We start from the raw sequence: 12,836 nt of genomic DNA, 5'->3' as shown, positions 1-12,836 counted from the left end.
TTCACACCTTTTCACGCTCTTCATATTTTTAAACACCACTTCATGCTTCTCCTATTTTTCAGCCCATTTCATGCTCCTCATGTATTTCACACCTTTTGAAGCTCTTCATATTTTTCACAGCTTTTCAGGCTCTTCATGTTATTCCACAGCACTTCATGCTTCTCTTATTTTTCAGCCCGTTTCATGCTCCTCATGTATTTCACTCCTTTTGAAGCTCTTCATATTTTTCACAGCTTTTCAGGCTCTTCATGTTTTTCCACAGCACTTCATGCTTCTCTTATTTTTCAGCCCGTTTCATGCTCCTCATATTTTTCACACCTTTTGAAGCTCTTCATATTTTTCACACCTTTTCAGGCTCTTCATGTTTTTGAACACCGCTTCATGATCCTCCGGTTTTTCAGACCGTTTCATGCTCTTCATATTTGTGAAACATTTTGAAGCTCTTCATATTTTTCACTCCTTTTCAGTCTCTTCATGTTTTTCACCACCACTTCATGCTCCTCCTATTTTTCAGACCGTATCATTCTCATCTCATTTTTGTCACCTTTCAAGCTCTTTATATTTTTCACACCTTTTGAAGCTCTTCATATTTTTCAACACCGTTTCATGCTGCTTCTATTTTTCAGACCGTTTCATGCTCCTCATATTTTTCACACCTTTTCAAGCTCTTCATATTTTTCAGACCTTTTCAGGATCTTCATGTTTTGGAACACAGCTTCATGCTCATCTTATTTATCAGACCGTTTCATGCTCCTCATATTTTTGACACCTTTTGAAGCTCTTTATATTTTTCACAGTTTTTCAGGCTCTTCATGATTTTCAACACCGTTTCATGTTATTCCTATTTTTCAGACCGTTTCATGCTCATCTCATTTTTGTCACCTTTGAAGCTCTTTATCTTTTTCACACCTTTTGAAGCTCTTCATATTTTTCACACGTTTTCAGTCTCTTCATATTTTTCAACACCGTTTCATGCTGCTTCTATTTTTCAGACCGTTTCATGCTCCTCATATTTTTCACACCTTTTGAAGCTCTTCATATTTTTCACACCTTTTCAGGATCTTCATGTTTTGGAACACAGCTTCATGCTCCTCCTACTTATCAGACCGTTTCATGCTCCTCATATTTTTGACACCTTTTGAAGCTCTTTATATTTTTAACAGTTTTTCAGGCTCTTCATGATTTTCAACACCGTTTCATGTTATTCCTATTTTTCAGACCGTTTCATGCTCATCTCATTTTTGACACCTTTTGAAGATTTTCATATTTCTCACACCTTGTCAGGCACTTCATGTCTTTCAACACCGCTTCATGCTCCTCCTATTTTTCAGACGGGTTCATGCTCATCTCATTTTTGACACCTTTTGAAGCTTTTCATATTTTTCACACCTTTTCAGGCTCTTCATGTTTTTGAACACAGGTTGATGCTCCTCCTATTTTTCAGAACGTTTCATGCTCCTCATATTTTTGACACCTTTTGAAGCTCTTCATATTTTTCACATCTTTTCAGGCTCTTCATGTTTTTCAACACCGTTTCATGATCCTCCTATCTTTCAGACCATTTCATGCTCATCTCATTTTTGACACCTTTTGAAGCTTTTCATATTTTTCACACCTTTTCAAGCTCTTCATATTTTTAAACACCACTTCATGCTTCTCCTATTTTTCAGCCCATTTCATGCTCCTCATGTATTTCACACCTTTTGAAGCTCTTCATATTTTTCACAGCTTTTCAGGCTCTTCATGTTTTTCCACAGCACTTCATGCTTCTCTTATTTTTCAGCCCGTTTCATGCTCCTCATGTATTTCACACCTTTTGAAGCTCTTCATATTTTTCACACCTTTTCAGGCTCTTCATGTTTTTGATCACCGTTTCATACTCCTCCTATTTTTCAGACCGTTTCATGCTCCTCATATTTTTGACACCTTTTGAAGCTCTTCATATTTTTCACACGTTTTCAGGCTCTTCATATTTTTCAACACCGTTTCATGCTGCTTCTATTTTTCAGACCGTTTCATGCTCCTCATATTTTTCACACCTTTTGAAGCTCTTCATATTTTTCACACCTTTTCAGGATCTTCATGTTTTGGAACACAGCTTCATGCTCCTCCTATTTATCAGACTGTTTCATGCTCCTCATATTTTTGACACCTTTTGAAGCTCTTTATATTTTTCACAGTTTTTCAGGCTCTTCATGATTTTCAACACCGTTTCATGTTATTCCTATTTTTCAGACCGTTTAATGCTCATCTCATTTTTGACACCGTTTGAAGCTTTTCATATTTTTCACACGTTTTCAGGCTCTTCATGTTTTTCAACACCGATTCATGCTCCTCCAGTTTTTCAGACCGCTTCATTATCATCTCATTTTTGACACCTTTTGAAGCTCTTCATATATTTCACACCTTTTCAGACTCTTCTTGTTTTTCAACACAGCTTCTTGCTCCTCCTATTTTTCAGACCGTTTCATGCTCCTCATATTTTTGACACCTCTTTAAGCTCTTCATATTTTTCACACCTTTTGAAGCTCTTCATATTTTTCACACTTTTTCATGCTCTTCATGTTTTTCAACACTTCTTCATGCTCCTCCTGTTTTTCAGAGCGTTTCAAGCTCCTCATATATTTCACACCTTTTGAAGCTCTTCCTATTTTTCACACCTTTTCAGGCTCTTCATGCTTTTGAACACCGCTCCATGCTCCTCCTATTTTTCAGACCGTTTCATGCTCCTCGTATTTTTCAGACCGTTTCAGGGTGTCCATGTTTTTGAACACCACTTCATGCTCCTATTTTTCAGACCGTTTCATACACCTCATGAATTTCACACCTTTTGAACCTCTTCATATTTTTCACATTTTTGAAGCTCTTCATATATTTCACACCTTTTCAGTCTCTTCTTTTTTTTCAACACCACTTCATGCTCCGCCTATTTTTCAGACCGTTTCGTGTTCATCTCATTTTTGCCACCTTTTGAAGCTCTTCATATTTTTCACACCTTTTGAAGCTCTTCATATTTTTCACACGTTTTCAGGCTCTTCATGTTTTTCAACACCGTCTCATGCTCCTCGTATTTTTCAGACCGTTTGATGCTCCTCATATTTTTGACACGTTTTGACGCTCTTCATATTTTTCAAACCTTTTCAGGCTCTTCATGTTTTTGAACACCGCTTCATGCTCCTCCTATTTTTCAAACCTTTTGAAGCTCATCATATTTGTCACACCTTTTCAGGCTCTTCATGTTTTTGAACACCGCTTCATGCTCCTCCTATTTTTCAAACCATTTGAAGCTCTTCATATTTTTCACACCTTTTCAGTCTCTTCATGTTTTTCACCACCACTTCAGGCTCCTCCTATTTTTCAGACCGTATCATGCTCATCTCATTTTTGTCACCTTTGAAGCTCTTTATATTTTTCACACCTTTTGAAGCTCTTCATATTTTTCAACACCGTTTCATGCTGCTTCTATTTTTCAGACCGTTTCATGCTCCTCATATTTTTCACACCTTTTGAAGCTCTTCATATTTTTCACACCTTTTCAGGATCTTCATGTTTTGGAACACAGCTTCATGCTCATCCTATTTATCAGACCGTTTCATGCTCCTCATATTTTTGACACCTTTTGAAGCTCTTTATAATTTTCACAGTTTTTCAGGCTCTTCATGATTTTCAACACCGTTTCATGTTATTCCTATTTTTCAGACCGTTTCATGCTCATCTCATTTTTGTCACCTTTGAAGCTCTTTATATTTTTCACACCTTTTGAAGCTCTTCATATTTTTCACACGTTTTCAGGCTCTTCATATTTTTCAACACCGTTTCATGCTGCTTCTATTTTTCAGACCGTTTCATGCTCCTCATATTTTTCACACCTTTTGAAGCTCTTCATATTTTTCACACTTTTTCAGGCTCTTCATATTTTTCAACACCGTTTCATGCTGCTTCTATTTTTCAGACCGTTTCATGCTCCTCATATTTTTCACACCTTTTGAAGCTCCTCATATTTTTCACACCTTTTCAGGAATTTCATGTTTTGGAACACAGCTTCATGCTCCTCTTATTTATCAGACCGTTTCATGCTCCTCATATTTTTGACACCTTTTGAAGCTCTTCATATATTTCACACCTTTTCAGACTCTTCTTGTTTTTCAACACAGCTTCTTGCTCCTCCTATTTTTCAAACTGTTTGAAGCTCTTCATATTTTTCACACCTTTTGAAGCTCTTCATATTTTTCACACCTTTTGAAGCTCTTCATATTTTTCACACGTTTTCAGGCTCTTCATGATTTTCAACACCGTTTCATGTTATTCCTATTTTTCAGACCGTTTAATGCTCATCTCATTTTTGACACCTTTTGAAGCTTTTCATATTTTTCACACCTTGTCAGGCTCTTCATGTCTTTCAACACCGCTTCATGCTCCTCCTAATTTTCAGACGGGTTCATGCTCATCTCATTTTTGACACCTTTTGAAGCTTTTCATATTTTTCACACCTTTTCAGGCTCTTCATGTTTTTGAACACAGGTTGATGCTCCTCCTATTTTTCAGAACGTTTCATGCTCCTCATATTTTTGACACCTTTTGAAGCTCTTCATATTTTTCACATCTTTTCAGGCTCTTCATGTTTTTCAACACCGTTTCATGATCCTCCTATCTTTCAGACCGTTTCATGCTCATCTCATTTTGACAGCTTTTGAAGCTTTTCATATTTTTCACACCTTTTCAAGCTCTTCATATTTTTAAACACCACTTCATGCTTCTCCTATTTTTCAGCCCATTTCATGCTCCTCATGTATTTCACACCTTTTGAAGCTCTTCATATTTTTCACAGCTTTTCAGGCTCTTCATGTTTTTCCACAGCAGTTCATGCTTCTCTTATTTTTCAGCCCGTTTCATGCTCCTCATGTATTTCACACCTTTTGAAGCTCTTCATATTTTTCACACCTTTTCAGGCTCTTCATGTTTTTGATCACCGTTTCATACTCCTCCTATTTTTCAGACCGTTTCATGCTCCTCATATTTTTGACACCTTTTGAAGCTCTTCATATTTTTCACACCTTTTCAGGCTCTTCATGTTTTTGAACACCGCTTCATGATCCTCCTGCTTTTCAGACCGTTTCATGCTCTTCATATTTGTGAAACATTTTGAAGCTCTTCATATTTTTCGCACCTTTTCAGGCTCTTCATGTTTTTCACCACCACTTCATGCTCCTCCTATTTTTCAGACCGTATCATGCTCATCTCATTTTTGTCACCTTTGAAGCTCTTTATATTTTTCACACCTTTTGAAGCTGTTCATATTTTTCAACAGCGTTTCATGCTGCTTCTATTTTTCAGACCGTTTCATGCTCCTCATATTTTTCACACCTTTTGAAGCTCTTCATATTTTTCACACCTTTTCAGGATCTTCATGTTTTGGAACACAGCTTCAAGCTCCTCCTATTTATCAGACCGTTTCATGCTCCTCATATTTTTGACACCTTTTGAAGCTCTTTATATTTTTCACAGTTTTTCAGGCTCTTCATGATTTTCAACACCGTTTCATGTTATTCCTATTTTTCAGACCGTTTAATGCTCATCTCATTTTTGACACCGTTTGAAGCTTTTCATATTTTTCACACGTTTTCAGGCTCTTCATGTTTTTCAACACCGTTTCATGCTCCTCCTATTTTTCAGACCGTTTCATGCTCCTTATATGTTTGTCTCCTTTTGAAGCTCTTCATATATTTCACAACTTTTGAAGCTCTTCATATTTTTCACACCTTTTCAGGCTCTTCATGGTTTTCAACAGCGATTCATGCTCCTCCAGTTTTTCAGACCGCTTCATTATCATCTCATTTTTGACACCTTTTGAAGCTCTTCATATATTTCACACCTTTTCAGACTCTTCTTGTTTTTCAACACAGCTTCTTGCTCCTCCTATTTTTCAGACCGTTTCATGCTCCTCATATTTTTGACACCTCTTTAAGCTCTTCATATTTTTCACACCTTTTGAAGCTCTTCATATTTTTCACACTTTTTCATGCTCTTCATGTTTTTCAACACTTCTTCATGCTCCTCCTGTTCTTCAGAGCGTTTCAAGCTCCTCATATATTTCACACCTTTTGAAGCTCTTCCTATTTTTCACACCTTTTCAGGCTCTTCATGCTTTTGAACACCGCTCCATGCTCCTCCTATTTTTCAGACCGTTTCATGCTCCTCGTATTTTTCAGACCGTTTCAGGGTGTCCATGTTTTTGAACACCACTTCATGCTCCTATTTTTCAGACCGTTTCATACACCTCATGAATTTCACACCTTTTGAACCTCTTCATATTTTTCACATTTTTGAAGCTCTTCATATATTTCACACCTTTTCAGTCTCTTCTTTTTTTTCAACACCACTTCATGCTCCGCCTATTTTTCAGACCGTTTCGTGTTCATCTCATTTTTGCCACCTTTTGAAGCTCTTCATATTTTTCACACCTTTTGAAGCTCTTCATATTTTTCACACGTTTTCAGGCTCTTCATGTTTTTCAACACCACCTCATGCTCCTCGTATTTTTCAGACCGTTTGATGCTCCTCATATTTTTGACACGTTTTGACGCTCTTCATATTTTTCAAACCTTTTCAGGCTCTTCTTGTTTTTGAACAACGCTTCATGCTCCTCCTATTTTTCAAACCTTTTGAAGCTCATCATATTTGTCACACCTTTTCAGGCTCTTCATGTTTTTGAACAACGCTTCATGCTCCTCCTATTTTTCAAACCATTTGAAGCTCTTCATATTTTTCACACCTTTTCAGGCTCTTCATGTTTTTCACCACCACTTCATGCTCCTCCTATTTTTCAGACCGTATCATGCTCATCTCATTTTTGTCACCTTTGAAGCTCTTTATATTTTTCACACCTTTTGAAGCTCTTCATATTTTTCACACGTTTTCAGGCTCTTCATATTTTTCAACACCGTTTCATGCTGCTTCTATTTTTCAGACCGTTTCATGCTCCTCATATTTTTCACACCTTTTGAAGCTCTTCATATTTTTCACACTTTTTCAGGCTCTTCATATTTTTCAACACCGTTTCATGCTGCTTCTATTTTTCAGACCGTTTCATGCTCCTCATATTTTTCACACCTTTTGAAGCTCCTCATATTTTTCACACCTTTTCAGGATCTTCATGTTTTGGAACACAGTTTCATGCTCCTCTTATTTATCAGACCGTTTCATGCTCCTCATATTTTTGACACCTTTTGAAGCTCTTCATATATTTCACACCTTTTCAGACTCTTCTTGTTTTTCAACACAGCTTCTTGCTCCTCATATTTTTCAAACTGTTTGAATCTCTTCATATTTTTCACACCTTTTGAAGCTCTTCATATTTTTCACACCTTTTGAAGCTCTTCATATTTTTCACACGTTTTCAGGCTCTTCATATTTTTCATCACCGCTTCATGCTCCTACTATTTTTCAGACCGTTTTATGCACCTCGTATTTTTCACAGCTTTTAAAGCTCTTCATATTTTTCACACATTTTCAGGCTCTCAAGTTTTTGAACACAGCTTCATGCTCCTCCTATTTTTCAGACCGTTTAATGCTCCTCATGTATTTTACACCTTTTGAAGCTCTTCCTATTTTTCACACCTTTCAGGCTCTTCATGTTTTTGAAAACCGTTTCTTGCTCCTCCTATTTTTCAGACCGTTTCATGCTCCTCATATTTTTTACGCCTTTGAAGCTCTTCATATTTTTCACACCTTTTCAGGCTCCTCATGTTTTTGAACACCGCTTCCTGATCCTCCTATATTTCAGACCGTTTCATGCTCCTCATATTTTTGAAACGTTTTGAAGCTCTTCCTATTTTTCACACCTTTTCAGAATCTTCATGTTTATCAACACCGCTTCATGCTCTTCATATTTTTCAGACCGTTTCATGCTCCTCATATTTTTCACACGTTTTGAAGCTCTTCATATTTTTCACACCTTTTCAGGCTCTTCATGTTTTTGAACACGGTTTCATGCTGCTCCTATTTTTCAGACCGTTTCATGCTCATTTATTTTTTGAGAGCTTTTGAAGCTCTTCATATTTTTCACATCTTTTGAAACTCTTCATATTTTTCTCACCTTTTCAGGCTCTTCATGTTTTTGAACCCCGTCATGCTCCTCCTATTTTTCAGACCCTCTCATGCTCCTCATATTTTTGACACGTTTTGAGGCTCTTCATATTTTTCACACCTTTTCAGGCTCTTCATGTTTCTCAACACCGCTTCATGATCCTCCTACTTTTCAGACCGTTTCATTCTCCTCATTTTTTTGAAACCTTTTGAAGCTCTTCATATTTTTTACACCTTTTCAGTCTCTTCATGTTTTTCAACACAGCTTCATTCTCCTTCTATTTTTCAAACCGTTTCATGCCTCTCATGTATTTCACACGTTTTGATCCTCTCATATTTTTCACACCTTTTCAGGCTCTTCATGTTTTTGAACACCGTTTCATGCTCCTCCTATTTTTCAGACCGTTTCATGCTCATTTAATTTTTGAGAGCTTTTGAAGCTCTTGATATTTTTCACATCTTTTGAAACTCTTCATATTTTTCACACATTTTCAGGCTCTTCATGTTTTTCAACACCGTTTCATGCTCCTCCTATATTTCTGACCGTTTCATGCTCCTCATATTTTTGACACATTCTGAAGATCTTCATATTTTTCACATCTTTTCAGACTCTTCATGTTTTTGATCACCGTTTCATGCTCCTCCTAATTTTCAGACCGTTTCCTGCTGCTCATATTTTTGACACCTTTTGAAGCTCTTCACATTTTTCACACCATTTCAGGCTCTTCATGTTTTTCAACACCGCTTCCTGATCCTCCTATATTTCAGACCGTTTCATGCTCCTCATATTTTTGACACAGTTTGAAGCTCTTCGTATTTTTCACACCTTTTCAGGCTCTTCATGTTTTTGAACACTGCTTCATGCTCCTCATCTTTTTCAGATCGTTTCATGCTCCTCATATTTTTGACACCTTGTGACGCTCTTCATATTTTTCACACCTTTTCAGGCTCTTCATGCTTTTGAACACCGCTCCATGCTCCTCCTATATTTCAGACCGTTTCATGCTCCTCGTATTTTTCAGACCGTTTCAGGGTGTCCATGTTTTTGAACACCATTTCATGCTCCTCCTATATTTCAGACAGTTTCATGCTCCTCATACTTTTGACATGTTTTGAAGCTCTTCATATTTTTCACAACTTTTCAGGCTCTTCATGTTTTTGAACACCTCTTCATGCTCCTCTTCTTTTTCAGACCGTTTCATGCTCCTCATATTTTTCACACCTTTTGAAGCTCTTCATATTTTTCACACCTTTTCAGGCCCTTCCTGTTTTGAACACCGTTTCATGCTCCTCCTATTTTTCTGACCATTTCATGCTCGTCATATTTTTGACACCTTTTGAAGCTCCTTATATTTTTCACACCTTTAGAAGCTCTTCATATATTTCACACTTTTTCAAGCTCTTCATGTTTTCCAAACCGCTTCATGCTCCTCCTATTTTTCAGACCGTCTCATGTTCATCTCATTTTTGACAGCTTTTGAAGCTCCTCATATTTTTACACCTTTTGAAGCTCTTCATATATTTCACACCTTTTCAAGCTCTTCATGTTTTCCACACCGCTTCATGCTCTTCCTATTTTTCAGACTGTCTCATGCTCCTCATGTATTTCACACCTTTTCAAGCTCTTCATATTTACACACATTTTGAGGCTCTTCATGAATTTCAATACCACTTCATGCTCCTCCTATTGTTGAGACCGTTTCATGTTCCTCATATATTTGACAACTTTTGAAGCTCTTCATATTTTTCACACCTTTTGAAACTCTTCTTATTTTTCACACGTTTTCACTCTCTAAATGTTTTTCAACACCGCTTCATGTTCCTCCTATTTTTCAGACCGTTTCATGCTCCTCATATTTTTGACACGTTTTGAGGCTTTTCATATATTTCACACCTTTTCAGGCCCTTCATGTTTTTGAACACCGTTTTATGTTCCTCCTATTTTTCAGACCGTTTCATGCTCCTCATAATTTGACACCTTTTGAAGCTCCTCATATTTTTCACACATTTTCAGTCTCTTCATTTTTTTGAACAGCGCTTCATGCTCCTCCTATTTTTCAGACCGTTTCAGGCTCCTCATATTTTTGACACCTTTTGAAGCTCTTCATGTTTTTCAATACCTTTTCAGGCTCTTCATGTTTCTCACCACCGCTTCATGCTCCTCCTATTTTTCAGACCGTTTCATGCTCCTCTAATTTCTGACACCTTTTGAAGCTCTTCATATATTTCACACCTTTTCAGGCTCTTCATGTTTTTCAACACCGCTTCATGCTCCTCATATTTTTCAAACCGTTTCATGCTCATCTCATTTTTGACACCTTCTGAAGCTCTTCATATTTTTCACACCTTTTGAAGCTCTTCATATTTTTCACACCTTTTCAGTCTCTTCATGTTTTTCGACACAGCTTCATGCTCCTTCTATTTTTCAAACCGTTTCATGCTTCTCATGTATTTCACACCTTTTGAAGCTCATCATATTTTTCAAACGTTTTCAGGCTCTTCATTTTTTGAACACCATTCATGCTCCTGCTATTTTTCAGACCATCTCATGCTCCTTATATTTTTGACACATTTTGAATCTCTTCATATTTTTCACACCTTTTAAGGCTCTTCATGTTTTTCAACACCGCTTCATGCTCCTCCTATTTTTCAGACCGTTTCATGCTCCTCTTGTATTTCACACCTTTTGAAGCTCTTCATATTTTTCACACTTTTTCAGGCTCTTCATGTTTTTCAACACCGCTTCATTCTCTTCCTATTTTTCAGACCATTTCATGCTCCTCATAGTTTTGATACCATTCGAAGCTCTTCATATTTTTGACACCTTTTCATGCTCTTCATGTTATTCAACACCGCTTCATGCTCCTACTATTTTTCAGAACATTTCATGCTCCTCCTATTTTTCAGACCGTTTCATGCTCCTCATATTTTTGACACCTTTTGAAGCTCTTCATGTATTTCACAACTTTTCAGGCTCTTCATGTTTTTCAACACCGCTTCATGCTCCTCCAATTTTCAGACCGTTTCATGCTCCTTATATTTTTGACAACTTCTGAAGCTCTTCATATTTTTCAGACCTTTCACGCTCATCATGTTTTTCAACACCACTTCATGCTCCTCCTAATTTTCAGAACGTTTCATGCTCCTCCTATTTTTGCCACCTTTTGAAGCTCTTCATATTTTTCGCACCTTTTCAGGCTCTTCATGTTTTTGAACACGGTTTCATGCTCCTCCTATTTTTCAGACCGTTTCATGCTCCTCATGTATTTCACACCTTCTGAAGCTCTTCATATTTTTCACACGTTTTGAAGCTCTTCATATTTTTACACGTTTTCAGGCTCTTCATGTTTTTCACAACCGCTTCATGCTCCTCCTATTTTTCAAACCGTTTCATGCTCCTTGTATTTTTGACACGTTTGAGGCTCCTCATATTTTTCACAGCTTTTCAGGCCCTTCATGTTTTTGAACACCGTTTTATGTTCCTCCTATTTTTCAGACGGGTTCATGCTCATCTCATTTTTGACACCTTTTGAAGCTTTTCATATTTTTCACACCTTGTCAGGCTCTTCATGTCTTTCAACACCGCTTCATGCTCCTCCTATTTTTCAGACGGGTTCATGCTCATCTCATTTTAGACACCTTTTGAAGCTTTTCATATTTTTCACACCTTTTCAGGCTCTTCATGTTTTTGAACACAGGTTGATGCTCCTCCTATTTTTCAGAACGTTTCATGCTCCTCATATTTTTAACACCTTTTGAAGCTCTTCATATTATTCACATCTTTTCAGGCTCTTCATGTTTTTCAACACCGTTTCATGATCCTCCTATATTTCAGACCGTTTCATGCTCATCTCATTTTTGACACCTTTTGAAGCTTTTCATATTTTTCACACATTTTCAGGCTCTTCATATTTTTAAACACCACTTCATGCTTCTCCTATTTTTCAGCCCATTTCATGCTCCTCATGTATTTCACAGCTTTTGATGCTCTTCATATTTTTCACATCTTTTCAGGCTCTTCATGTTTTTCAACACCGTTTCATGATCCTCCTATATTTCAGACCGTTTCATGCTCATCTCATTTTTGACACCTTTTGAAGCTTTTCATATTTTTCACACATTTTCAGGCTCTTCATATTTTTAAACACCACTTCATGCTTCTCCTATTTTTCAGCCCATTTCATGCTCCTCATGTATTTCACACCTTTTGAAGCTCTTCATATTTTCACACTTTTTAGGATCTTCAAGGTTTTCAACACCGTTTCATGCTCCTCCTATTTTTCAGACCGTTTCATGCTCATCTCATTTTTGACACCTTTGGAAGCTCTTCATATTTTTCAAAGCTTTTGAAGCTCTTCATATTTTTCACCCCTTTTCAGGCTCTTCATGTTTTCGAACTCTGCTTCATGCTCCTCCAATTTTTCAACCGTTTCATGATCCTCATGTATTTCACAACATTGAACCTCTTCATATTTTTCACACCTTTTCATGCTCTTCAAGATTTTCAACATCACTTCATGCTCCTACTTTTTTGCAGACCGTTTCATGCTCCTCATATTTTTGACACCTTTTGAAGCTCTTCATATTTTTCACATCTTTTCAGGCTCTTCATGTTTTTCAACACCGTTTCATGAACCTCCTATGTTTCAGACCGTTTCATGCTCATCTCATTTTTGACACCTTTTGAAGCTTTTCATATTTTTCACACCTTTGCAAGCTCTTCATATTTTTAAACACCACTTCATGCTTCT

Source organism: Dama dama, unplaced genomic scaffold (assembly GCF_033118175.1).
Source record: "Dama dama isolate Ldn47 unplaced genomic scaffold, ASM3311817v1 ptg000123l, whole genome shotgun sequence".
NCBI classification, from domain to species: domain Eukaryota; kingdom Metazoa; phylum Chordata; class Mammalia; order Artiodactyla; family Cervidae; genus Dama; species Dama dama.
This window is presented reverse-complemented; position numbering follows the sequence as displayed.